This window comes from Canis aureus, chromosome 9 (genome assembly GCF_053574225.1).
Source record: "Canis aureus isolate CA01 chromosome 9, VMU_Caureus_v.1.0, whole genome shotgun sequence".
In the NCBI taxonomy this organism is placed as follows: domain Eukaryota; kingdom Metazoa; phylum Chordata; class Mammalia; order Carnivora; family Canidae; genus Canis; species Canis aureus.
Genome location: NC_135619.1, coordinates 72,601,767 through 72,627,404, shown reverse-complemented (window position 1 = coordinate 72,627,404; position 25,638 = coordinate 72,601,767). Strand labels below are relative to the sequence as shown.

Genomic DNA, 25,638 nt, shown 5'->3' with positions numbered 1-25,638 from the left:
ATCACATCCAAGGGATGGGGAATCACAAAGGTTTCAGACTTCTCACCACCAGCACTAGAAGTTAGAAGACAATTATTTATGCTGTTTCAAAATCTGAGGGGAAGAAAGATGACCGACCAGAATTCTATACCCAGCCAAACTATCCATGTCATTGTGAAGCAGACATTCTTTTCAGATGAGAAAAGTCTTCAAAAATTTACCTCCTCTGAACCCTTTCTGACATAACTGCTAGAGGATGCACTCTAGCAAAACAGAAGAGTAAATGAAAAAGATAACCCAGGATTTATGAAATCAGGGATCCACCCAAGGAGAGAGGATCAAGGGAATCCCTGGGAAGAGAATGAGAGCCCAACCATGAAGCTCAACCAATCCAGAACAGAATAAGCAAGAGGGCCCCAGGAAGAGATTTCTTCAGAAAGACAAAACACACGTGTATTTTTTATTTGTATTTGAATGTATTGAGAGGCTTGGAATAAATCTGTGATAAGTTCACTTAAAACTAACCAAAGAAACAAACACCCAGATAATTATTAATTCCAAAGAAAACAAAAAGTTTAGAAGGAGAGGTAAATGATCATAATGCTGCTGCTCGGCTGTCAAGAGTGTTTCCATGGTTATAATAATGTAAACACTGAATACTGACTAAATCAAAAATATAAATCAAATATATGAGGAAGATGGGGTAGAGGTATGCTCGTGGATGGTGAGGCCAAAGACTCATGTTCTGTGGTTGAAAAATCAAGATAACACCCAAGCTTAAAAATAACTTGAAAAGTAGAAAAACAAGAACGTTACTTAAAAAAAATGTATATAAATGTCAAAAGAATGAGTTAAAAGAGTCAAAAGCAGGAGCAGGGCATGGGGCCAGGGTTGGGGGTGGGGGTACTGGTACCTCTACAACGGGCCTATAGAACTATTTGACTCTTAAAATGATATAAATGCAGGACTTTTACAAAAATAAAACTCAGAGAAAGATGAAAAATGCAAGGAACCTGAACTGGCAGTTCAGATACTAACCCAGTAAAGATATGGGGGAAATGCTATGATCACAGGTAATGAAAGAACTGACAATGATGGGTGTTAACAAATTGGCAAATGTCAAAACCTCGATAATTCCCATGGAAACAGGCACTTAACACTAATTCTGAGATTGCAAATTGGTACAAAGTTTAAGGAGGGCAAGTTGGTCATAAAATGCTCACATCTCTGGCATGGCCATTCCACTTTCAAAATGAACTTCCGAATACATTGGACACATATGTGAGATGAATGAAGATGCTCACCCCAACTTACACAATCCAACTGTGATAATTATTTAAATATCTGATAAGAGAGGACCTATTAAATCAGTTAGTGGATAGTAAATTGCTAGAATGCTCCATAACCACTAAAACATCACAAGCTAGAAAATTACTTACTGGCATGGGAAGATATTCAAGATACAGAGTTAAGTGAAAAAAATAGCATGACAATAATGAACCCAATCGAAAATATACATACATGATATTGTGTATAAAAACACACGCACACAACCACACACGCACTCACATCCATGTGCACGCACCACTCGTGTAGGTTACAGCGGAAAACAAAAGACCAGAGGGCGGTCATTAAAATACTGGCAGTGTTCAACTTTGCATGATTGGGATGAGGGTAATTCCTATTTTTCACTTTATTGTTTTTAGTATTGTACAAGCTTTTACAATAAACATGTTTTTCATTTGTAACGAGAAAAAATACTATTTTTTGGTATTATTGTATGCAATACATTTTAGTTATTAGTGTAGTGTTTTATGGGAAAAACTCACATGGCTCCATTGTTTATTGCATTTTCCATTATAGTCATGAGTTAACAAAATGCAATTTTATGCATAATTTTTAAAAGAAGACTCATTTGCTGCCAGGAGCATGAAGGTTAAGCTGAGTCCCAACTCAAGCTGCCAAAAAGGAGTCTGGTGGCCAGTCAGCTGTGAAGTGAACACGGTCCCTACCACTTGGATGGGACCAGGGACCAGGGACCAGGGACAGCTGTCTGGGGTCGACCCCTACTGGCCTCACTCCTTGCCTGCACACTCTCTAGTGCAGCCATGGGCAACTTCTAAGTGGCTTATGTGGCCAATCTGCCCTCCACGCAGAGAGGCAGCTGCCAGAAACAGCCCAGCCTCTGCCTGACAATGCCCTGGATGGGCAGTGCGTGCATTCCGGCCCCTCCGAGGCCTTTACACATGCACCGGGTCCATGTTGGATCACCTATAGTCTTCATATTACCTAGACCATGTGTGGCTCTTCATCATGGCATATATGCCTTTTAAGGTACAACCAGGAAAAAGCAGAACTCACCCAGTGAAGCAAGTGGTGCCCCCATCAAAGGTGGTGGTCCCCGGGATAACTCATGCTCAAGAAACCACTCCTCCATGGCTCCCTGTGGATGGATGACCTTCCAAGACAAAAGGGCCATGTCACAAGACCAAATCTAACCCGTATGAACATGTCTGACTCACAGGGTAGGGGTAACTGGCAAACACTCACAAAGGGTACTTGGGGAATGGCCAGCATCAGGGACACACAACAGCTGGATCAGAGCTGGCTGTTGCCCTCCAGCCACTCAGAATTACATGGGAAACAAACAGGTATGAATGCAATGTGGGAGTTCCATGCAGGGCAGATCCCGAGCACCTCTGGGTCAGAAGACCCTCCCAGAGTGACAGAAAGGACGGGGTCATACATTCAGTGTTGCAACTTTTTCCTTCAGTGGTCTATCCTGAAATTTTTCCACATAGATACTCTTGAGGAAAAAAATGTGATTTGTTTTTGTTGTTGGGTGTTTGGTGTCACGTATTGTGGTTTATCATATTTAGGTTGTTTTCCAACTTTGATCTGTGATAAAGCTCCTTGTGCTGAATATGTGTGTGATTTTCTGGTTATTTCTCCAAATTGCTGGGTTATAGAATATGAATATATCATTTTACCTTTTTTCAAAACTTTTAAATCTATAGAAAAGTTGTGAAAATAGTATATTAAATTCCCATAGTTCTTCAAAAAAGAATAAAAAAGGAAGGAGGGGTGGATGGGCATCTCAAGACGCTCAGGCTGGGCAAGGTGAAGGAGGGGAAGGAGGCAGGACAAGGAACTGTGGGGCCCGCCTCGCAGATCAGAGCCTTCAGATTCCCACCTGTTGAGTTACTGCTGTTGCTAGTATGACTATTATTGTCGGTGACCCCGAGTCCCCCCAGGAGTAAACCAAATTATCAATTATCAATTATTATTAAACTTTCATTATCTTTATTTAGCTGTGAAGGGCTTAATGCCCATCCATAAACCCTGCATAGCACCAACCCAGAGCCAGACACTAACTGACCTGCAGCCCCCTGTGCTGGGTGGCTGTTCCTATAGCTGCCAGCAGTCCTGACTCACGGGCTGAGACCCACCCCCGGCTATGCCCCGATCCTGGATTCGGAGCTGTGCTTGGGCTGCTTACTGCCTTGCCCGTTTTTGGACAGTTCTAGCCACACCATTCCTTGGCCGCTCTCCTTGCAGGGACAGAAGTGGGCTGGTCTCAACAACAGATGGATGCCCCCCAGTTAACACAGCCCCTAAGGTCATGGCAGGGGGACTTTGGGGGCAAGCGGGCATCCAGTGGGCTCTGGTAGGGAGCAAGCTCAGGTGGGCTAAGGGTGGTCCCGCCCCCACTCCCCTGATGGGCCAGGCCAGGAGCGAGCTAGCTCTACAGCCTGTACGTTCTGTGTATTTTGAAGCATGCCATTAGGGGCAACTGTCAGGAGCAGGAAGGAGTTTTCCAGACACTGAAGGGCTTTTACAAAGGTCACTTAGCTATAAAAGTTTGTTACGTTCTTTGGTCCTGATGAGCAAACCATAAACATGTACTGCCAGGCTCTTAGGACCCAAGCCTCTAACATGAAGGAGGACGGTGCCACCAATCTCCCAGGTGGGACAACAGACATCTGGGCTCTGAGTTCAAGGCACCCTTCTGCTGCACCTGTCCATCCTGTGCATTCAGGGGAGGCAACAAGCACGGGAGCTGCTGTGAGGGTGTGGGACACGCCCTAGACTTGGGGACATCGCTGGGCTCACTGTACTCATCTGAGCCTCAGTTTCCTTTTCTGCAGTGGGGGACTGATGATGCACCCTCTGTGGTACCAGGAGTCCTCAGTGAGATGCAAGGTAGCAGCACCCACCTACTGGGGCCAGCTCTGGGGGAGATGGGGGAGGGGAAAGGAGGGGTGGACGCCCTATGAGCATCTCCCTCCTTGTTTCTCTAATACCTTTCCAGTGCTTTCTAGCTCACAAAACCCCTTTATTTTGTGCCCCGCTGCCCCCCAGAGAACAGCCATCACACAGGAGGCCTCATCAGCCAACCAACACCAGCTCCCCACTTCCATTCTGCCTCTCTCTCCTCCCAGTAGGAACCCAAGTCTGCATGCAGCACGGGCCCCGGGAAGGGGTGACTGAGGAGATATGGCCCTGGGAGGAGCCAGGAGACCCACCAAGGGAAGGCCTCGGGCCAGAGGGTCCCAGGCCACTCCCATCGTCTTCTGTGGCTCGAGGGGAATGCATCCACCTTTGGGGGGCCACCCCTACACTTCGAGTATGGCTTTCCCAAGGTGGATGAGCTCCCACCACCTGCATAAACAGCCAGACCAAGGAATGTGGGCCCACGGCTCACCAGGGTACAAAATATTTGGATAGGTGACGTGCAGAGCGGCGGGATCAGGAGGGCAGGAGGAGGGCCTATACGAGGGGTATGTATAGGAAGGCTGAGCAAGAACATGAGGGGCAGGGGCCCAAAGCTGCAGGGAAGCAGCAGGGGACCCCAGGGGCACAGGGGGTTAGACGAATGCCTCTTTAAAAAGTCTGAACTCTGGCCTGGGGAAGTTCCCCAGAGAACCCCATGGTGGGCCCGCCAGTAAATGAGGCCAGAATCCCAGGGGCACCCAGGAGGCAGCAGAGAAGAGGAGGCCCCTGAGGAACGAGAGGCCATGGCAGGGACACATGTGCCCAGGCCTGCCCTTGTCCCCTCTGGACATCGGCCAGCAGCCCCGGCCGGTGGGGACCACTGGCTCCTGCTGACACCGGGAACATCTGCAGGGGCACAGGGTCCGGCCCCTGCCAAGCTAGCAGGACTGTCTTTTATTTTATTGTGTTGATCTGAGGGAAAAGAAAATATAACAAACCGGTCCCCAAGTGACCAGTGAGGATCAAGGGCCTGGAGGACAGTGAGGAGGAGGGGTGGGACCAGAGTCCAAGGGAGAGGCATCTTTCTTCCTCCCCACCCCCCACCCCCTACAGGATAGACAAAATGGTGATGTGGAGACTCCTACCATCATCTTTCTCCCGTGTTTACAGATGGGGACACTGAGACTGGGCAGCTGTTGGCTCCAACCCAAGTCTCAGATGGAGGGAAGAAGGACATGTCACCCTTTGTGAAGGTCCTAGGTAGCCACTGAGGCCCAGTGAGCGTGGTGGGCCGGTAGAGGGGGTGCTGGCTCAGGGGGCCCGGCAGGAGGCCACCCACCGTGGGGAACCCCAGCTCAGGGGAGAGCTCTATGGGGCATGGCATGCAGCAAGACTTCTGCGGGACAAATGAATGAAACTTACTTCTCTCTTACAGATCAGGAGCCCGGAACATGGTGACTTTGAAGACACAGACCACTCTTCCCTGGCAGAGAAAGACAAATGTCAACAGAGAATGAAAGGCCACACATCTCCCTGTCCTAGAGGCCAGTCCAGGGCCTGGGCTCACTCATGGCTCAGCAGGGACAGTGGGACAGCCCGTCACAAGGGCTCAAACACTGAGACCCCTTCTCTGGGGCCTGTGTGTCCCTGTGTCCCCCCGCCCTGCTGCACCTGTGACTCTGGGGTGCCAGCCTCTGCCACCACTCTGGGAAGTGGGAGCCCCGAGCCCCGAGTCACGACTGCCCTCCCCAGGCCTCTCCACACTGAGGAATTGATGTCACCTGTCTCTGGGGGAAGCAGGGCAACTCTTGGCTGTGCCTGGTGACGACAGGCATGATATAATGTTTTAATAATAATATAATATAATGTTACCCTTTCCATCAGCGTCAGGATGCCCAGGCTCCCGTGCCCGGCCCCACCCGGAACCGCCCACCCTCCACGGGAAGGTCGAACCCTAAGCTGGGCCTGCCGCTGAGCATCCCGGTCCCAGCTAGCACCACATTCTCGGCCTCTCCATTCCAGGACCAACTCAGACTCCCCTCTGGCTCCAGGAGGGTTTGAGGCCTCCGCCAAAAGCTTGGAGGAAGAGCTGATGGGGCTGAGCAAGCTCACTCCAGTTTCGTTCGAGAAGCAAAACCGAACCGCGGAATTCTGTTTGCAGACCATGGGCCTGCTCAGTGACAGCTGAAGGTTTGTTTTCAATCTTCACTTCCCTGCTTTGCGAGGAGGCCCCAGCGACCCCCACAAACCAGGCCCGGCTCTGGCCAGTGGCCACGGGGTTTCAAATTTTCAAACAGGCCTTTTGCAAGACGTTCAGTTTCAAGCCCTGGTCCAATTGCCCACATCCTGTCCAAACGTCCTGGGGGAGTGAGATTTATTTAAGGAGGAATAAAATCTCCATGTTCATGTCCTTGAGTGAAAACACGCTCCGTCCCAGGCAATTTCAAGGATTAAGGTTACATATCTCTTAATGAGTCGCAGGCGGAAGGCAAAGTGGAGTTGGCTGGAGAAGAGGACAGGCCTCAGTAATGAGGAGGTGCTATTTCCCAGCTCTAAGGACCCCAGTTCTCTGCCAGGAATAGAATCTGCCCCAGAATGGCCTCACAATCCTTCTTATGTGCGTCCATTCATGGTCTCATTCAACCAGCTTCTGACAGATGAACCCACCACTCTGTACAGGTTTTGTCCCAGACAGAGTGGGGTCCAAGACACCCAAGACCAAGCACCCACCACCAGGCTGGGAAGGCGAACACCTACACCAAGCACAGGAGAGGTTTCTGAATGGAGGTCAAGTTCATGGCCATGCAACAGTTCCAAATGTGGGGTGACCCAATCCACCAGGGGGAGACAGGACAAGCTGTCCAACTACTGAGCAGTGTGAGGACAGGGTCAGAGCAGGAGCATGTGCAAAGGCACAGAGATGCAGATGCACAGACTCAGGGAGGGTCTGCAGGGTGCCACACAGGGTCAGGAGTGTGTGGTGGAGGCAGGATGGCAGGCCAAGTCATGAAGAACCTGAGCCCAAGCTCCTGGGCTTCCAGAACACAAAAGAGGGCTCTAGGGAGCATGGATTCTTTTTCATGCATTCTAGAAAAATCTAGAAGGATTGTACTAACTGCAGCAAAGAAAAAAAAAAAAAACCAAAAAACTGGAAGAGGGGCAAAAAGGCCAATCTGGAGGCTGATGCCAGCCCAAGATGAGGGAAGTCTGGACTGGTGTGGTGGAAGGGATGCCAGAGGTGGCCTCTGGGACTCCCTGGAGACATGCTGATGGGGCAGGACTGAAGTCGGAGGTGGAGGGAGGGAGGCATCGGTCACGGTGTGCCGACTGCCAGGTGTGCTACTGAACACCCAAGGGATGCTAGTGACACTAGGGTTTCTCAGGCGGCCGTTTTAAGAGACTCAGAATGCCATGTGGTGGAGGGAGAAGAGATCAACATGTATTCCAACGTACCCTTGGTTTGTCATCTGTCAGTACTTCTAAGACAAAACCTTGGATATTGATGGGCAGCTCAAACCCTGACCCTCAGCGGAGCCATCCTTAACAAGCACAGGGCTTGCATGAGACGCAATGTTTGGCTGCTCACCACTGCCCAGGTAATAACCAAGCAGCTGCGACACAGACCCCACAGTCCACTCACCCCTCTTTCCTCCAAGGATCTCTGAGGACCCCCAAGACCTGATCGCAGGGAGCCACAGCCATCCACCAGTTCTGCCCGTGGCTGTGGCCCAGCCCTCTCAGAGCACCCCAGAACATGGAAGAGAAGCAGAGGGAGCTTGTCATGAGGGCCAGCCCAGCCCAGGCAGCAGGCAGGTCAACCAAGCTAATGGCAACTTGGCTTCATAGAACTCATCATGAGTGTAATAGAGGAATTTTGCAGGGAGAATTTGTTTAAAATCTATCTCCCAGCCAAGACTAGGAGCTTCACAAGGGCAAAGAGAGGATATGGCTTTTTCTTGCCATTTATATGCAGCATCTGGCACCATAGAAAGAGCCCGATGTTTTCTGAATACATGAAAGAATAGACAATTAATTCACCAAACATTTTCTCAAGTCGACCTTCTGGTGGGCTACATGACACAGAGAAGACTCTATCCTCAAGGAGTTCATTCCCTTTGGGAGAAACCAGCAGGTCATAATGAACCCCATAACACGGGCTCCATCAGGAGTGTCAGGACGTACTGTGAGTACAACAGGGTGATTCTGGACAGAAGGACATGAGGAGCCAGGAAGACAAAGGGCTATGTGAGCGTGAGGCAGGTTACGGGTGATAGACCTTAGCATAAAGCTGAGCAATCATCGTTAAACACAGACTAGAATCAACTGGAAGCTGTTGACTGCTGTGAGATCCAAACAGCTCGTCCACCTAGCAGTCCTGGGGAATGTGAGAGCCCACGTCCCATCCCCAACATCCACACACTTGCCAGTCACACCTTTGATTCTAGCCTATAAGCCACCAATGGTCATCCTTCTGCCCACCCTCAGCATTTGGGGGACCCGGAGAGGCCAGAGGCTGCCCTGATGGGAGATAGCCAACCCAGAAGACTCAAAGTTAGGGTCCCAGATGCCCACAATTAAGAACAGGGGGAGATATCTACTTGATTTAGTCTGAAGTAGAAAGGCCAGTGATTTGAGCTGAGATCAATCGTCAGGAAGGAGAAGGCCATATTCCAAGCCAAGTGACCAGGTTCCATCACAAAGGCCAAAGGATGCAAAACCAGGAGTGAGATACGGAATCCAGGGTCGGGAGCCAGCAAGACAGGAAAGGGAGAGGAGTGGTTAATGTCAGCCATAAAGTGAATATAAAATTATAACATATAATGCAGGAGGGAGGGAGGATGTCATACAAGGGGTGGGGGGGTGGGGCAGAGGGTGGGTCTTGTGCAAATACCCCACATGGGGCAAAGGTGTTGCCAACTTACTTTTCTTGTCATCTGCCCCAGGCAGAATGGCACGTTATGCTGCCTTAAAGGTGCATGGTCTGGGCTGGTCCATCCCATCCAAACTGGCATTCCTCCAGAACTTCGTTGGCCTCGCTATTCTTCTGGGACAGGGGAATCTGGGTATTACTTGGCTATCATTTGAGAGCTTTCAAATACATACAGCTGAAACCACCGATTACAGCTACTTCAGGTGATTTCTGAGGCTTCTGTTCCCTCCCAGGTACAATAGTGTGGGCCTTCTAACAAGCTCCCGCTGGACAAGGTTAATTCCCATAACAGCCATTACCCTCATCAAGCAGATGAAGCTGAGGCCAGAGATCCAGAGGCACTTCCCGTCTAACCCAGAGTCCTGCAACGACAACCAGAGGAAATCGGTTTGCTTGCACAGGCAAGGAGCAGGCCCACTTGCTGGAGGCATAAAAACAAGACCAGGTTATTTTCAACGTCCTGTCTTGGCAGAGACAAGAGCAGCTTTCGGGAAGACCCAGGGCTTCCATTCCCCCATGCCAAGCCAATGTTGCCCAAGGATGGGCCAATGTCCAGGACGGTCAGAACTGCCAGTATCCTGTCTCACTGTCTGGCACCGAACCTAGAAGCTGGACCCGAGGGAGAATGTGGACTTGCGTAGGAGGATGCCACAGACCATCTGACACACAGCGCACTTCCCCATAGAACAGTTCCCAGACTATGCGGTGAAGGGCCATCCTAGTTCCACAAAAGCACATGTATTTTTAGTTATTCATTAATTCATTCAGCAATAATTTACTGGGCGCCTCCTAGGCTCCGGGCCGGGCAGGCGCTGGGGATATGGAGAAGAATGTGACCTGGTTCCTGGCTCTCGGGGCACATCCGTTTAGTGATGACATGTACACAAATGCCGGTGATGGAGTAGAAGGGGCGGGTGCCCCAGTGGAGGCATTTACAGCGTGCCATGAGGTTGGGGTGTGGCTAGCTCTCTCTGGAGAGATCGGGGAATGGATCCCAGTGTGAGCTCACTCATGCCCTGCCTCACACGTGGATCACTGACTCACTCACTCATTTCTCAACTCACTGATTTACTCACTCATTCATTCAGTGAAGTTGTTCTTGGATTACATTCACATCCACTGACTCATTTACTCACTCGCTAATTCATTATTTTATTCACTCACCCGAATATCCATTCCATCCCTCCATCCACTTGCTAATTCATCCGCTCATTAATTTGTCTTATTCATGGACTTATTTATTTACTCATGGGTTAAATTATTCAACTTCTTCCTTCTTTCGCTAATTTATTAATTTCTTCACCCACTCAGCTTTTGGCTTATTAATTAATTCATTTGGTTACTCACTCATTGATGCATACATTGACTCATGGGTTCATTCATTCGCTCATTACTAATTAATTTTCAATTCTCTAGTAATTCAGGAGCTCATTCAGGGATTCACTTATTCATTATCTCATCCATTTGTGCACTCGTCCTTACTGAGTCCTTGAGCTGCTTGTCTTTCACTCATTCATTCATCACTCACTCATTCTCCTTCTGACAGTTTTACTTACACATGGTCTCATCCATGCATTAACTCATCAATTAATTCATCATACATTTATGCACATTTCGTTACTCAACTCATTGTCATGTGTTAACTCATTTGCATACTCTGCATTTTCATCAATATTTTCCCTTTGTTTACTCAAAGATTCAGTTATTCACTAACTCACTGCATCATTCATTCTCTATTTCATTCACCATTTATTCCATTTCTCATTCAACAAAGGTCTATTCATGTGCTCTGTGAGCTGGGCATAATGGGCAGCACAGTGGATAAGAAGGTGAAGATTCCTGACTTCCCAGAGCTCACAGCCTGGGAAGTAAGTTTTTCATCAGCCCAGGGGTCATCTCTCTTATAAAGCATCTGATACTTAACGACTGAGCTGAGGGCCCGCCTTCTGTGTTCCTGGAAACCCATGTACTTGCCCAATTATATTGAATTGTTACATTTATAAATTAGTCTCTACCTAATCCCAAAGAGCTACCTAATGACTGGAACTAAACTGGATTCGGATACAAGTGCTATGACCAACACGGAGACTCACATGGATTTGGGGCGATGTTTGTTGAGCTGAAATTAATAGCTTATTAGTTATTTTAGCACTCCCTCAGACATCAAGGGCCAGAAAATTTTAGAATAGGGAATTCCTGCCACTACCTCCAAATAAGTCATCAGTATTTGTGACTGAGACAGAGGAAAGAAATAATCCAGGTGAGTAGCATGCAAAAATATCTAAATTATTTCAATACAACATGCAGACTAGTACTGCATGCTATTATATACTACTAAAACAAAGATAAAAGAGGTAAATGCTTTATTTCATAAATGTCCGTGGTGCAGACCTATAATAACTATAATCCTCATTTCAAATCACATTTTCACCACTGGTCCAGGATTTTGCCTCCTGTGATTTAATTTTTCCAAGATCGATTTATCAAAATAGTAACAGCAGCAGCAATGGTAATAGTAACATCCATGAACCCACCAAAGCAGAAGAATGAAAACAATGAATATTTTAGCAACTGTGTCTGTCCTTATTATACACAGAGGCAAAGATTAAATATTTTCTGTTAAATGGATCTCAGAGAAGCAAAATTGGGTTGATCCTAATTCTTGTTTCAGAAGATTTTACCATTGGGATACTCTTGACCACTTTAATTTTCTTTATGTATGGATTTTTCCTTGCTTATTAATTTAGTCAGTTACTCCTTTTCAAAAACAAAGTAACAGCAAAGAATTTATTTCTAAACAAGAGGGGAAATTTTTACTGGTAAGTCTCTCTACATACTCCTTAAACAGAGTAGTGAAATAATTGACCCAAGTGAAACAAATCCTTGTCTCATGAGTACTCACATCCTTTGCCATCAGTGGCCATCGTAATTTTTCTAGCATATTTGCTTTTAATTTGCTCAATTATTTATTATTTTTAATAAAGTAATAAAACCCAAAGAAAATACAATCAGCCCAAGGACAAGATCTTTGACTATGACCAGAAGGTGTCTATAATCTTCTTAATCTGAGAGAGAAAAGCCCAAATCTATTTTTTGAATGGAGATCTGTCTGTTGTTGTTATTTTATAGTTTTGCAAAATGAATTAAGCAGGACCTTGTGAGGATACATTCTTATCACTGGTCCATGCATGGTCTTCTTCAATTTCATTTCATGATTGCATGAAGCTAATTATTATTTTTAGATAATATAGTCATCCCCCATGAATAAAAAGACAAAACTGTAAATAAAAACTCAATCTACTACTTACCGTAATCTTTACTCTCCTTAGCCACATTGGTCACAGTCAGGGTCTTCATCATTAAATATAATGACTGAAGCAGCCAATATGTGGCCATTCAAGGGTACAAGGCAGACATGAGAAAGAATAAAATATATTCATCACTGGCTCATACTTGGCACACACTCATTTAATTAACCATTTGTTCAATTTTAACTTTTTCTTTCTTCATAAATCAAACATATAGGAATCCTAAGAGCAGAACATTGACCATTAAATACCTTGGTCTAGCTGCTTCTTATGCAAAGTGGTAACAACTTAATCTACATATTTTTTTTCTTAATGGACCAATGTATATCAGAACTGAATTAGTAGCATTTCCTGTTTTATAACAAATCCTATGAATTGGTCCACATTTTGACCTATTTTTCTTTACCTTATCTGTTTATTGATCCATTCTTTTATTCACTAATAATATAAAATCAATATCCATGATTCTTAAACTTTCCTGAGATCATTCCCCCAAAGTCATACACTAGTTCTTTTTTTGCATTGGACCTCAGTGGTTCAAAAAAGGATTGATCATAATTTTTATTCAGATGCATTCCATTCACATCATCGGTCCAGGGGTGGCCCTTCTGCCTTTACCTTTTAGATATTACACTGAGGGATCCCTGGGTGGCGCAGCGGTTTGGCGCCTGCCTTTGGCCCAGGGCGCGATCCTGGAGACCCGGGATCGAATCCCATGTCGGGCTCCCGGTGCATGGAGCCTGCTTCTCCCTCTGCCTATGTCTCTGCCTCTCTCTCTCTCTCTGTGACTATCATAAATAAATAAAAATAAAAAAAAAAAAGAGATATTACACTGAACCATTTTTAGGTGTTATAGTGAATAACCATATCATCCTATTCAACAACTAGAATACTGACTCCTGAAATGAGTAACAGCCTAGATCTTTATCAAGAGAGGAATGTTTAAATAATCAGTGGGACTAAATAAATAAATAAATAATCAGTGGGACAAACAAAATGAGACTGGAAGTTTTGAAATGGATGAAAAAAGCTAAGTTTTTTTACTTGAACTTCATTTGTGCTACATTGGATTAATTATAAGCTGTGGTTCATAATAGATTCGCATTCTTGGTCTATGCATGACATTTTAAAAGTTAATTTACATTTATTGTTTCCTTTCATTTTTGTTTACATTTTCCATATATATTTTTTATTTGAGTATAGCCAACACACAATGTTACATTAGTTTCAAGTGTACAACACAGTGATTCAACAATTCCTGGAGGGAATTATGTTAAGGAAAATAAGTCAGAGAAAGGCAAAGAGTGTATGATTTCAATTATATGTGTAATCTAAAAAATACACCAAAAGAATAAACAAAAATCAGAGTCAGACCTATGCGTACAGGGAACAAACTGACAGTCACCTGAGAGGCAGGGATGGGATGGGCAAAATGGGTGAAAGGGGTGGGAGATACAGACCCCCACTGTGGAATGGACAAGTCACAGGGGTAAAGGCAGAGCATAGGGAATATGGTCAGTGGTATTGTAAGAGTGTTGCATGTTAACAGATGGAAAGTTCTTTTGGGGTTTTTTTTTTTTTTTTTTTTTTTTAGATAATATGAAAACCCACAAACTAACCACCAAACCAAGAACTTTGTTACTTACGTAGGATGACATACTCCTTCCCTGCAGTGATAAGGCAAAGATCCTCATGATTGGAGAATAATTTAATTAGCTATGGTGCATCCATCCTGCAGAATGTAAAGAGGATGTTGACAAACCAGATTTGGGTTTTAATTGTCGAACATGAGGGAACCGTGTCAGAAATTTCTCGGAAACAATGATGCATGCCACATTATTACATCTGGATTATGAATAGACCACCATTTTATTAATTAATATGTTAAGTTATCCATTTTAATAATATAATGAGCACCACTAAATAAACCACCCAGCAAAGAATGAGGAGTGCTGCAGATTATTGACTCTGGGTCTTGCACCCTCAGAGATAAAAGGTTAGAACTTCTTTTTTAAAGGGGTATGTGTTATGCTAGATCAGATTTATCATGAACCTTGGTTTGTAACACAATCTCATCATTGGTCCTTATGTGGCCTTCTTTGATTATATTCCATACTTTTTAATCATACAGCCAACCCTGAATACCCTAAATAGCCCCAACAAAGACAAGAATCTAGACTGTTACTCACACTGAATCAAAAAGGTCTTGATCATTACAGAATCATTTCAAGTGTGTCCATTCTGTAGAAGAAAGTAGATGAAGGAAAAAAAGGGAAAATAAATATGAATTCTTTTTTTTAATTTTTAAATTTTTTAATTTAAATTCTAATTGGAAAAAAAATAAATTCTAATTGGTTAGGGGCACCTGGGTGTCTCAGTGGTTGAGCATCTGCCTTCAGATCAGGTCATGATCCCAGGGTCCTGGGATTGAGTCCTGCATCAGGTTCCCCGTGGGGAGCCTGCTTCTCCCTCTGCCTTTGTCTCTGTCTCTCTCTGTGTGTCTCTCGTGAATAAACAAATAAAATCTTTAAAAAATAAAAAAATAAAATAAATTCCAATTGGTTAAAGTATGGTGTAATATTAGTTTCAGGTGTACCATATAGTGATTTAACACTTCCATATAGAGGTCCAAACACATTCATCATTCTTAACCAGTACACTACCAGTCACTATCAATGATTCAAGCCTGTGAATTCTTTTCTTTTTTTAAGATTTTATTTATTCATGAGAGACAGAGACAGAGATAGGCAGAGGGAGAAGCAGGCTCCATGCAGGGAGGCTGATGTGGGACTCAATCCCAGGACTCCAGGATCACACCCTGAGCTGAAGGCAGGGGCCAAACCGTTGAGCCACCCAGGGATCCCTAATTCTTTTCATTTATATCTTGCCTATTGGTTTATTCACTAATTTACTATTTACTCATGAAGAAATACATATGAATCTGAAAACCCCAGTATAAGAGCCTTGACATCCCTAATATCCATCTATAAAATCATTTCCCACAGACATCAGATCTGTTTCTTAAATCAGCCTCAGTGTTTCACATACGGACATCTCAACATAATGTTTCACATCATTCCCATGTTTATTACTAGGTCCTGTTTGGCTTTCTTTAATTATATTTCCTAGTTCATTTTTTTTAAGATTTACTTATTTATTTGAGAGAGAGAGAGAGAGCACACAAGCAAGGGGAAAGGCAGAGGGAAAGAGAAAATCTCAAGCAGATGCCCCACTGTGGTGGGAGCTCAACTCAGGGCTTGGTCTTAAGACCTAAAGATCATGACCTGAGCCGAAATCAAGAGTTGAACACTTAACTGAGCCGCCCAGGTATCCCTATTTCCTACTGGTTAATAATGTATTCATTACTCTTAAATTGCCCAAACTGAGACAAGAACTCTGACTATTACTCACACACACTGGTCTCCATGCTCTTAAGACAACCATTGAGTTCGAGGCCATGACGGAATGCCAGAATTGGTGTAGCAGTGTCCATTCTGAGGAGTATAAGAGCAAGCAGAAAATAAAGTGTGACATCTTCTACCCATTGGTCCTTCGTATTTCACCTTTCATTTACTCAGCCATTTAATATTAATTTATTGTGCTATTTGCTTACTTTTCTCTTAATAAAACAAATGTCGAACCCACAATTAGTTGATTCAGAACAACAAAACTGATTATTACTTATCAGTACCTATGTAATCCTTAGCCAAAGGGGTAACACCCTTGGTCCATTTATTATCCATTCCACATAATATTATAGTATTGCTTTCCTTACCACATCTTTCCATAATTTGGAATATGCCTCACTCTGTTCACCTTTAAGTATTTAAATTTTTTATTGATCCTTCCATTGATTCTTTTATATTAATATGATTATAATCTATGAGCCATAACTTTAGAAGCAAAAGATTCTTACATATCTCTAACATCTATCTATAGGATATTTTCCAACAATAAGAAAAGACTAGATTTCTATAGTATTAGTGTTGGACCTCAGAGTTCCAGACATGTAGTAGTCATCATCCATGACTCATACCGCCACCAGTGGTCATCATTGATCCAGACTTGGCCCTCATTTTAATTTGTGTCTACATGAATTTTATTAACTCATCAATAATATTAAAAGAAATACCTAAAGTCATAAAACATGAGAGTAAGATCCGTAAGTATCTCTAACATCTGTCTATAGAAGTATTGCTCATGGCAATATACCTCTTTCATTAATTTATTTCAATGCTGCATGTAAAAATTAATCAAAACAATGCTTCACATCAACCCCATACTTATGCCAGGGCAATGGTTAACCTTCAAAATTTATATTTCATATTTTTAAAATAATATGTGAATGCCTTTAAAAAACAAACACTGAAACCAAGACAACAACCTTGACTATTACTCACATTGGTCTCCATGATCTTAATGCAGAGATGTAACCATGGAGCTCACAACCATAGAGGATGCTTACATCAGCTCAAGGGTGTCCATTCTAAGGCTTACAAGGCAGAGGAGGTGATAAAGAAAGGTTGAGACATTATCTGCATTGGTCCTTGCATTCCACTTTTTATTTAACCAGTCATTTAGGTAGTTATTTGGGATAACATTTTATCTTCTCTAAAGTAAACAGTATAGGTCTTGCCATTGACCCAGAACATGAGCACTGACTATTGATAACACTGTCTATATTATCTTTAGTTAAAGAGTAACACCCTTATGCCATTTACTTCCTAATGAATATCAGAGTTTTCAATATATATCAGCAGTATTTCTTGTCTCATCAGATATTTTTATAATTGAACAATGCTTAATGTTATTCATCTTTACCTATACATTTTTAATGTTCTTTCATTGATCCAATTGTAATAATAGTTTGAAAATGCATGAGCGCAAAGACCAAAATGAAAGCCTTGTATTCTTCTGACATCTGTTTATATAATCATTTCAAAAAGAGAAAATGGACTAGATCTCTTTTGGGTTGGACCTCAGAGTTCCAGACACGTAGCATTCATCGTATATGACTCATACGCCACCAGCCGTCATCATTGATCCAGGATTAGTCCACTTTCTCTTCATTCATTTCTATATTTATTAATTCATTAATTCACTAATCATACTTTTAAACTCCATGACTCATAAAAACTGAAAAAGAGTCCTGGTATCTCTAATCTGTATATAGAATCATTCTCATATCAATATATCTCTCTCATTAATATCCTTAGATTTTCATATACACATCCATTGATAGAATGCTTCAAATCCACCCTGTATTTACCACTAGTCTACAATTGGCCTTATTTGATTATCTTTCAAACTTTGTTACACATTAAATACTCTTAAATAAAGAAATCAAACCAAAATAAGAACATTGATTATTACTCACATTGGTGTCCATGCCACTAACAAATAGATGGAACCAGAAGCTCAAGACCATGAAAGATGCTTACATCCTCTCAAGTGTTTCCATTCTGAGGAGTACAGAGCAGAACAGATGATAAAAAAAAAAAAAAATATATATATATATATATATATATATATATGCCTTCTCTCCATTAATCCTTGCCTTTTAATTTAGACAATCATTTATGCAATCATTAATTTCAAGTATATTTATTTCATTTCCTCCTAAGAAAATAATTTTCAACTTGCCGCTGACCCAGGACATAAACGTTTGTCTGTAATTAATAATATATTTCCCCCAACTTAAGAGGTAACTGTTATGCTGTTGGACTTCAGTGTTAACAATATATATTAATAGCATTTCTTGCCTTATCATGTATTTTTATAATTGGACATGCTTCATTCCACTTTTCTTTCTCTACTTCTTTCTTTCAATTCACTTATCGAGTTATAATAATGAAATGAAAAACAATGAACCCAAAGACCAAAAATATCTTTGTATATTCCTGATCTCTATATATAGAATCACTTTAAACAAAAGGAATGGACTAGATTTCTCTTCTGTCGGACCTCAGAGTTCCAGACACATATTCACCGTATACGACTCATACGCCTCAGTAGTCATCATTGATCCAGTATTGTCTCTCTTTTTCTTCATTCATTTCCATCTGTTTATTGACCATAATTCACTAATAATAGACCATAATTCACTAATAATAATTTGTAATCACTGTGATTCACAAAGACCCAAGAGGAGTTTTATCCCTAATCTTCATAATGAATAATTCTCATATCAATCTCTTTCATTAATTAACCTCAATTTTATATACATGCAATAATCAGTATAATGCACCATCTCAATCTCACATTTATCACTACTGTACAATTGGCCATCTTTTAAGTAATACTTTGAGTACTCTTTTTTTTTTTTTTTTTACGTTGAGTACTCTTAAACCACCCACCCAAACTAAGACAAACACTGTGTCTACTACTCACATTGGTCTCTGTGCTCCTAGCACACATATGCAACATGGAGCTCGTGACCACAGAAGGTGTTAAATCAACTCAAGTGTGTCCACTCTGAAGAGTACAGAACAGAACAGATGATTACTAAAAAACAAAAATAAATAAATCTTATCAACAGACCTTTGATTTCTGCATTTCAGTTATTTATTGATATATGTATTAATTTTCCACAAATATTTTTTCTCTTAACAAAAGGAATAATCTCAAACTTGGATCTGATCCAGAACAATAAAATTTACTCTTACTAAACAGTGTCTACATGATCTTAAACCAAAGAGATAACATTCTTAATCCATTTATTTCTGAATGAACATCAGTGTTTTCAGTTTTTAGTAATATTTTTTGCCTCACCACATAGGTTTATAATTGAAAAATGCTTCCTCTTCTTTATCTATTTATATTTGTTTGGTGGCTCTATCCCTGATTCATTAGTAATAGTGAATCTAAATCTGTGAATCTAAAATAATAACATGATATCTGTATACTCCTGACATGTGTCTAAGGGATCATTTCAAACAGGAAATAGACTACGTATTGTGTTGAACCTCATATGTATTGCTCATCATCCATAACTCATACACCACCAATCATCATTGGTCCATGCTAGATCCTCACTTTTTTTATGTGTTTTACATTTACCCTCAATTAAAGCATTAATTCATAGATATTAATAAAAGACACACTTATTCAAGAAAAACATGAGCACAAGATGCCTGAATATCATTAATGCTGTTCTATGGAATCCTTTCCCATATATACTATATTTTTCCTATTTTATTAATCAACACAATGTTTCCTATTATATCTACTTTTGTGCCATGGATAACTTTATTATGTTTAATACTTTTTAACAATGCTGAGAATACTCTTAAACAAATTATTAAAACCAAGCTAAGATCTTTGACTATAACTCACCTTGTCTCTTTCCTGACACAGAGACAACATAATCTTAATTAAGGCAAAAGCTAAAATCAGCTCAGTGCATCCACTCTGAAGACACAATGATTTAAAAAAATGAGACATTCTCCCCGTTGACCCACAGTTTTCATCTTTCATTTACATAATCATTTAAGTGTTTATTAATGTATGGTAATATTTATTTTTCTCTCAATGCAATAAACATCAAACTCGCGACTGACTGACTCAGGGTGATACTACTACCTATCACCATCCATGCCACCCTTACTCAAAGGTGTAATATACTTGGTCTATTTATTATCCATTCCAGTGAATATTAATATTCATCTCCCTAACTATATATTTTAGTAATGAACAATGCTTCACCCTCTTCATCTTTATTCATTTATACATTTGCAAATTTATTCTTGCCATTGATTCTTTTATAATCATATTTTTAAAATTCATGAACACAAAGACCAAGGAAAAGATCACTGTAGAATGCTGAAATCTATCTACAAGTCTTAAAATATGGCAAATGAAAAAAATATGGTGAATGGATTAGAGTCTTTTTGTGTGGGACCTCAAAGTTCTAGACATGAGGTATTCATTGTATATGATTCAAAAACCACCAGTTATCATCACTGGACCATGATTGCCCATCTTCATTCTCATCTACATTTGTTTAGTAATTAATGAGGAAATCCATGTAAATCACAAAAACACAAGAATAAAGTCCTTGAAGATTCCATAATCACCTCTAGAATCATTCTCATAGAGATTAAATCTCTTTCATTTAACTGAACTCCATGTTTCATTTATGGATTAAACAACGTAATGCTCCATATCAATCTGATATGAAACATCACTATGGATAGCCTTCTTTGATTATATTCAGTACTTTTTAATAATTCAGTGAATAATTTTTTTAAAGCCACTCAAACTAAATCAAAAACTTTGACTATTACTCACATTGTTTTCCATGCTCCTAACACACAAAGATGAAACCATAGAGTTCATGACCTTGGAAGAGTCCTTAAATCAGGTCAAGAGTGTCCATTCTAAGGAGTACAGAGCATCACATCATAGCAGATGATAACATAATTAAGAAATTGTCTCCTTTGTACCCTGCTTTTTACCTTCATTTGTTTAGTCATTTTGGCAACCATTATTTGGAGTATATTTGATAAATAAATGACCAACTTTGACTTGAGACTGACCCAAAACAAACATTTTCTCTGTAACTTATACTATCTATATCACCATTAGCCAAAAAGGAAACAGTCATGTACCACTAATTTCTCTTTAAATTTCAGTGTTCTCAATTTATGTTAAAGTGTTTTTGTCTCATCACATATTTTTATAATTGTACAATGTGGAACTCTATTCTTATGTTTTTGTTTATTGATTCTTCCATTGATCCCATTAGAACTACAGAATGAAATTATATACAAACAAGGAACAAATAGAAATTCATTCTGTATTTCTGAAATTTGTCTACAAGATCATTTCAAATAAGAGGAATAGGCTAGATTTCTGTTGTTTTAGGTCTCAAAGTTCCAGACACATACTATTCATTGCATATGGCTCATATGCCATCTGTCATCATCACTTGTGCAGGATTGGTCCATATTTCCATCATCTATTCCTTGTTTTTTTTTTTAATTTTTTATTGGTGTTCAATTTACTAACATACAGAATAACCCTCAGTGCCCGTCACCCATTCACTCCCACCCCCCGCCCTCCTCCCCTTCTACCACCCCTAGTTCGTGTTTATTGATTATTTCATTAATAAGAGTTTTATTTTTTTATTTTTTTAATAATAAGAATTTTAAATGCTATTACTTCACCCAATGGAAAAATTCAACAGGATGCTGTATATCCCTAATCTGTATATAAAATCATTCTAACATCAACGTATCGGTTTCATATATTCTCCTCAGAATTTCATATATGCATTAAAAATAATACTTCATATAAATCCCATTGTTATCACAGTTGGCCATCTTTGACTATACTTCAATTTTAATAATGCATTAAATACCCTTACACAAGCCACCCAAATGAGATAAAAACTTTGACTGTTACTCACATGATCTTTAGCCTCCTAACAAAGAGATGCAACATAGACTACAGAAGGTGCTCAAATCATCTTGATTTCTAAGAAGTACAAAACAAAGCAAGTGACTTTTAAAATTGAGACCATATACACTATGATTCTTGTTTTCTACATTTTATTTACTCAATTACTAAAGTATTTATAATTTTTCATAATGTATATATATTTTTTCTCTTAACAAAAGGAGAAACTCAGATTTGGAACTGATCTTGTACAACCAAACGGACTTTTACATATTACTGTCTATAAGATCCTAAGCTAAAAAGGTAAAATTCTTGTTCTTTTTATGTTTTAATAGGTATAGGTGTTTTCAATTTTTATTAATATTTTCTGCCTTAACACATAAATTCATAGTTGAATAATGCTTACCCTTCTTTTTGATCTACATATTTTTATTTGTTTAATTGTTCTGTCAATGAGCCATAAATAGTAAACCAAAATCTATTAATCTAAAATAAGACCATGACATTTGTGCATTTCTGACTTCTGTTAATAGGATCATTTCCAAAATAAGAGATAAGTCGATTAATTATGTTTTGTGTTGGACTTCAGAATTCTAGATACATTTTATTCACTGTCCCTGACTCATAAGCCACTAGTCATCATCAACGGGCCATGTGAAGTCCCATTTTTCTTCATTCATTTCTAAATTTGTATCAAATCATTAATTTATTGATAATAACAAAATATACATGATTCATGATAACACAAGAACAATATCCCTGAATATCCCATCCCTAAAATCTATGAATACAAATCTTTCTCAAAACACTGTATCTTTCTCATTAAGTGACATCAAAATTGCACATTATTAATCAATATTTCATATCACATTAATAGGTGGGCCATATATATCTTTTTAAATTAGACTTAATACTTTAAAATAATACAGCGAATGCCTTACATAAGTGACCAAAGCCAAGACAAGAACTTTGACTATTACTCTACTGAGGTGTCTTTCTGAGAACAGAGATAATGTAACAATTTTGATGGCAGAAAAAGGCTTAAGTCCTGCTTGTTGTTTCTGAAGAGTATCAAGCAGAAAAGATGATAAAAAGATTGAGACATTCTTTCTACTGATCTATAATTTCTATACTTCATGTATATTGTCATCTGGGTATTAATTACTTTATAGTAAAATTTATTTATCTTTCTCTCAATACAATAAACATCAAACTTTCAACTGACCTCAGGGTTATACTGACCACGACCTATCACTGTCCATGTCACCCTTACTCAAACATTTAACAGACTTGGTCAACTTATTATCCATTCCAGTAGATATTAATATTCATTTTCCTGACTATGTATTTTAATAATGAACAATAATTCACCCTCTTCATCTTTATTCATTTATACATTTGCTAATTTATTCTGTCATTGATTCTTTCATAATTACATTTTTTATAATTCATGAACACAAAGACCAAGAAAAAGATCACTGTATAATCCTGAGATCTGTCTATGGTATGACTTAAAATATGGGGAACAGACTAGATTCCTTTTGCACTGGCCCTCAGAGTTCCGCACAAATATTATGCATCATCTATGACTTATGTCATCATCATGGTCCAAGATTGGCTGTCTTTCTGACCACTCGTATCTATATTTCCTTATTGATGATGTGTGTATTTCTAATTAATTAATGAAGAAATACACACAAATCACACCAAAAAAATAAGATCTTTCACTATCCCTAGCATTAATCCACAATATCCCCATAATATAAACAGGCTAAATCCTTTTCATTAACTGAACTTAGTATTTGTTTCTTTATGGATTACTTACTTTAATGCCTCCTATCAATCTGATATTGAACATTGGCATGGCTAGCCTTCTTTGAACCATTCAAACCAAGAAAGAATTGTGACTATTACTCACATTGATTTCTATGCTCTTAACAGGTAGATGCAAACATAAAGATCATGACTGTAAATGAATCCTTAAATAGGCTCAAGTATGTCCATTCTGAGAGTAAGGAGCAGAGCAAATGATAAAAAATTAAGACACCGATCCATTGATCCATACATTATACCATCCATTTATATACTTTTTATGTTAATATACTTTTCTTAATACATCAAATGTAAAACTTGAAACTGACAGCAGTAACTGACTGTTACTTATACTGTTCTATTACCATCCTTTCATCAGAGATCCAGCGGTCTGTTTACTGTCCATTCCAAGTTATAATATTATTTCTTTTTGTACATTCCTGATGTACAGTTAAAAGAGTCAATTCAAACAGAGGGAATGAACTAGATTTCTTGCATGTTGGACCTCAGAGTTCCAGACACGTATTCATCACATACGATTCATACGCCACCAGTGGTCATCATTGATCCAGTACTGTTCCTCTTATTTAAATGTATTTTGCACTTTTTAACAAATAATCTTAAAATACAACACACTGAAACCAAGAAAATAAACTCAACTGTTACTCACATTAATTTCTGTCCTCCTATTATATAGAACCAACCATTGAGCTCTTGACCATGGAAGATGTTAAATCAGCTCAAGTGCATCATTCTGAGGAATACAGATAGAATAGATGGAAAAAAGAAAGAAAGAAAGAAAGAAAGAAAGAAAGAAAGAAAGAAAGAAAGAAAGAAAGAAGAAAGAAACCTTTCTGAATTTCATTAATTAGGTATTTATTACTTTTTCTTAATACGTAATTTTTATCTTAGCAAAAGGAAAAACTCAATCTAAAGATTGACCCAGAAAAATAAAATTCACTCTTCCTCATCATGTGCCTATATGAACCTTAGCCTCTTGATTCACTGATTCCTTAAAGGGTATCAGATAATATATAAATATAATATAAAAATTATATCTTTTGCTTCACTACATACATTCATAATTGGACCATGCTTCACCTTCTTCTTCTTAATATATTAACTTATATTTATTTAAATATTTCTATCATTATTCCATTAATAATAACTAATCTATGAAATCAATATAAGAATATGATTTTGTATATTCCTGACATCTCTTCAGGGAAACAATTTCAATGGAGGAAATACAGTGATCATGTCCCATATGGGACCTCAGAGTTTCAGACACATATTTTTTTATCCTTGATTCCTATGTTTCCAGTCATCATCATCGCATCATGGCTGTTTTTCTTTGTTTCTTCATCAGTATTGATTAAATTATGAATTCATTAGTAACAATACATGCTTCATAAAAACCCAAGAACAAATACTGAATATCCATAACTATGGTTTACAGAATAATTTCTCACTTAGACTATATCTTTTTCATTAAGAGACCTCGATCCTGCACATTATAAATTAATCAACATAATGTTTTATATCATATTTATCATTAGGTCATGGTAAACTTTTAAATTAATTTAATAATTTTTAATAATACCATAAATACTTTCAAACAAATGACCCAATCCAAGACAACAACTTTGACCATTACTCACTTTGGTCTCTCTCTACAGAGGCACCATGACAATTTTGATGAGACAAAAGCTAAAACTGGTTCCAGCATCTCTTCTAAAGAGTACTAAGCAGAAAAGGCGACTAAAATGTTGACACTTTCCACTGATTCATAGTTTTCATCATTCATTTGCATAATCACCTGGGCATTTATTAATTTATGGTAATATTTATTTTTCCCTTAATAAATTAAATGTCAAGGTTTTGACGGACTCAAACAATAAGTATTACTTATCACTATCATTCTCACTCAAAACATATACACTTGATCATTTTTTCCATTCCAATTATATCATATTTATTATTATATATTTTAAC

At 39.7% G+C, this 25,638-nt stretch overlaps 2 long non-coding RNA genes, 7 other non-coding genes and 2 pseudogenes across 27 annotated transcripts in view; all 11 read right to left on the bottom strand.

Annotated features, from left to right (window-relative positions):
- LOC144321159 (uncharacterized) overlaps window positions 1-18,936 on the bottom strand; it is a 29,268-nt gene extending 10,332 nt beyond the window's left edge. Inside the window, exons 1-11 of one of the 2 annotated variants that reach the window (XR_013386920.1) lie at window positions 18,823-18,936; window positions 17,810-17,894; window positions 16,833-16,924; window positions 15,844-15,926; window positions 14,622-14,673; window positions 14,079-14,164; window positions 12,433-12,496; window positions 9,424-9,486; window positions 8,793-9,238; window positions 5,617-5,677; window positions 2,341-2,437 (exon numbers count right to left, since the gene is read on the bottom strand). This is a non-coding gene — a long non-coding RNA (uncharacterized LOC144321159). The remainder of the gene's footprint in view (window positions 1-2,340; window positions 2,438-5,616; window positions 5,678-8,792; window positions 9,239-9,423; window positions 9,487-12,432; window positions 12,497-14,078; window positions 14,165-14,621; window positions 14,674-15,843; window positions 15,927-16,832; window positions 16,925-17,809; window positions 17,895-18,822) is intronic. The other variant, XR_013386921.1, reaches the window with a different exon arrangement.
- On the bottom strand, window positions 12,955-13,028 carry LOC144321462 (small nucleolar RNA SNORD113/SNORD114 family). Its single transcript, XR_013387119.1, has one exon. It is a non-coding gene; the product is annotated as a small nucleolar RNA SNORD113/SNORD114 family (small nucleolar RNA).
- Window positions 16,419-16,494, bottom strand: LOC144321404 (small nucleolar RNA SNORD113/SNORD114 family; annotated as a pseudogene).
- LOC144321403 (small nucleolar RNA SNORD113/SNORD114 family) lies at window positions 17,405-17,479 on the bottom strand. The gene has a single exon (XR_013387065.1). It is a non-coding gene; the product is annotated as a small nucleolar RNA SNORD113/SNORD114 family (small nucleolar RNA).
- On the bottom strand, window positions 18,391-18,461 carry LOC144321427 (small nucleolar RNA SNORD113/SNORD114 family). Its single transcript, XR_013387086.1, has one exon. It is a non-coding gene; the product is annotated as a small nucleolar RNA SNORD113/SNORD114 family (small nucleolar RNA).
- A 455-nt stretch (window positions 18,937-19,391) lies between the features above and the next one.
- On the bottom strand, window positions 19,392-19,453 carry LOC144321452 (small nucleolar RNA SNORD113/SNORD114 family; annotated as a pseudogene).
- Window positions 19,454-20,326: 873 nt separating this feature from the next.
- LOC144321430 (small nucleolar RNA SNORD113/SNORD114 family) lies at window positions 20,327-20,401 on the bottom strand. Its single transcript, XR_013387089.1, has one exon. It is a non-coding gene; the product is annotated as a small nucleolar RNA SNORD113/SNORD114 family (small nucleolar RNA).
- An 892-nt stretch (window positions 20,402-21,293) lies between these two features.
- LOC144321457 (small nucleolar RNA SNORD113/SNORD114 family) lies at window positions 21,294-21,363 on the bottom strand. Its single transcript, XR_013387114.1, has one exon. It is a non-coding gene; the product is annotated as a small nucleolar RNA SNORD113/SNORD114 family (small nucleolar RNA).
- Window positions 21,364-21,719: 356 nt separating this feature from the next.
- LOC144321158 (uncharacterized) overlaps window positions 21,720-25,638 on the bottom strand; it is a 107,062-nt gene continuing 103,143 nt past the window's right edge. For 15 of the 18 annotated variants that reach the window (XR_013386901.1, XR_013386902.1, XR_013386903.1 and 12 more), the window contains 3 exons: window positions 24,314-24,397; window positions 23,750-23,836; window positions 21,721-21,909 (listed from right to left, as the gene is read on the bottom strand). This is a non-coding gene — a long non-coding RNA (uncharacterized LOC144321158). Of the gene's footprint in view, window positions 21,910-23,749; window positions 23,837-24,313; window positions 24,398-25,638 lie in introns of all 18 variants that reach the window. The other 3 variants (XR_013386916.1, XR_013386917.1, XR_013386906.1) reach the window with 2 other exon arrangements.
- On the bottom strand, window positions 22,410-22,484 carry LOC144321431 (small nucleolar RNA SNORD113/SNORD114 family). Its single transcript, XR_013387090.1, has one exon. It is a non-coding gene; the product is annotated as a small nucleolar RNA SNORD113/SNORD114 family (small nucleolar RNA).
- On the bottom strand, window positions 24,143-24,214 carry LOC144321412 (small nucleolar RNA SNORD113/SNORD114 family). Its single transcript, XR_013387073.1, has one exon. It is a non-coding gene; the product is annotated as a small nucleolar RNA SNORD113/SNORD114 family (small nucleolar RNA).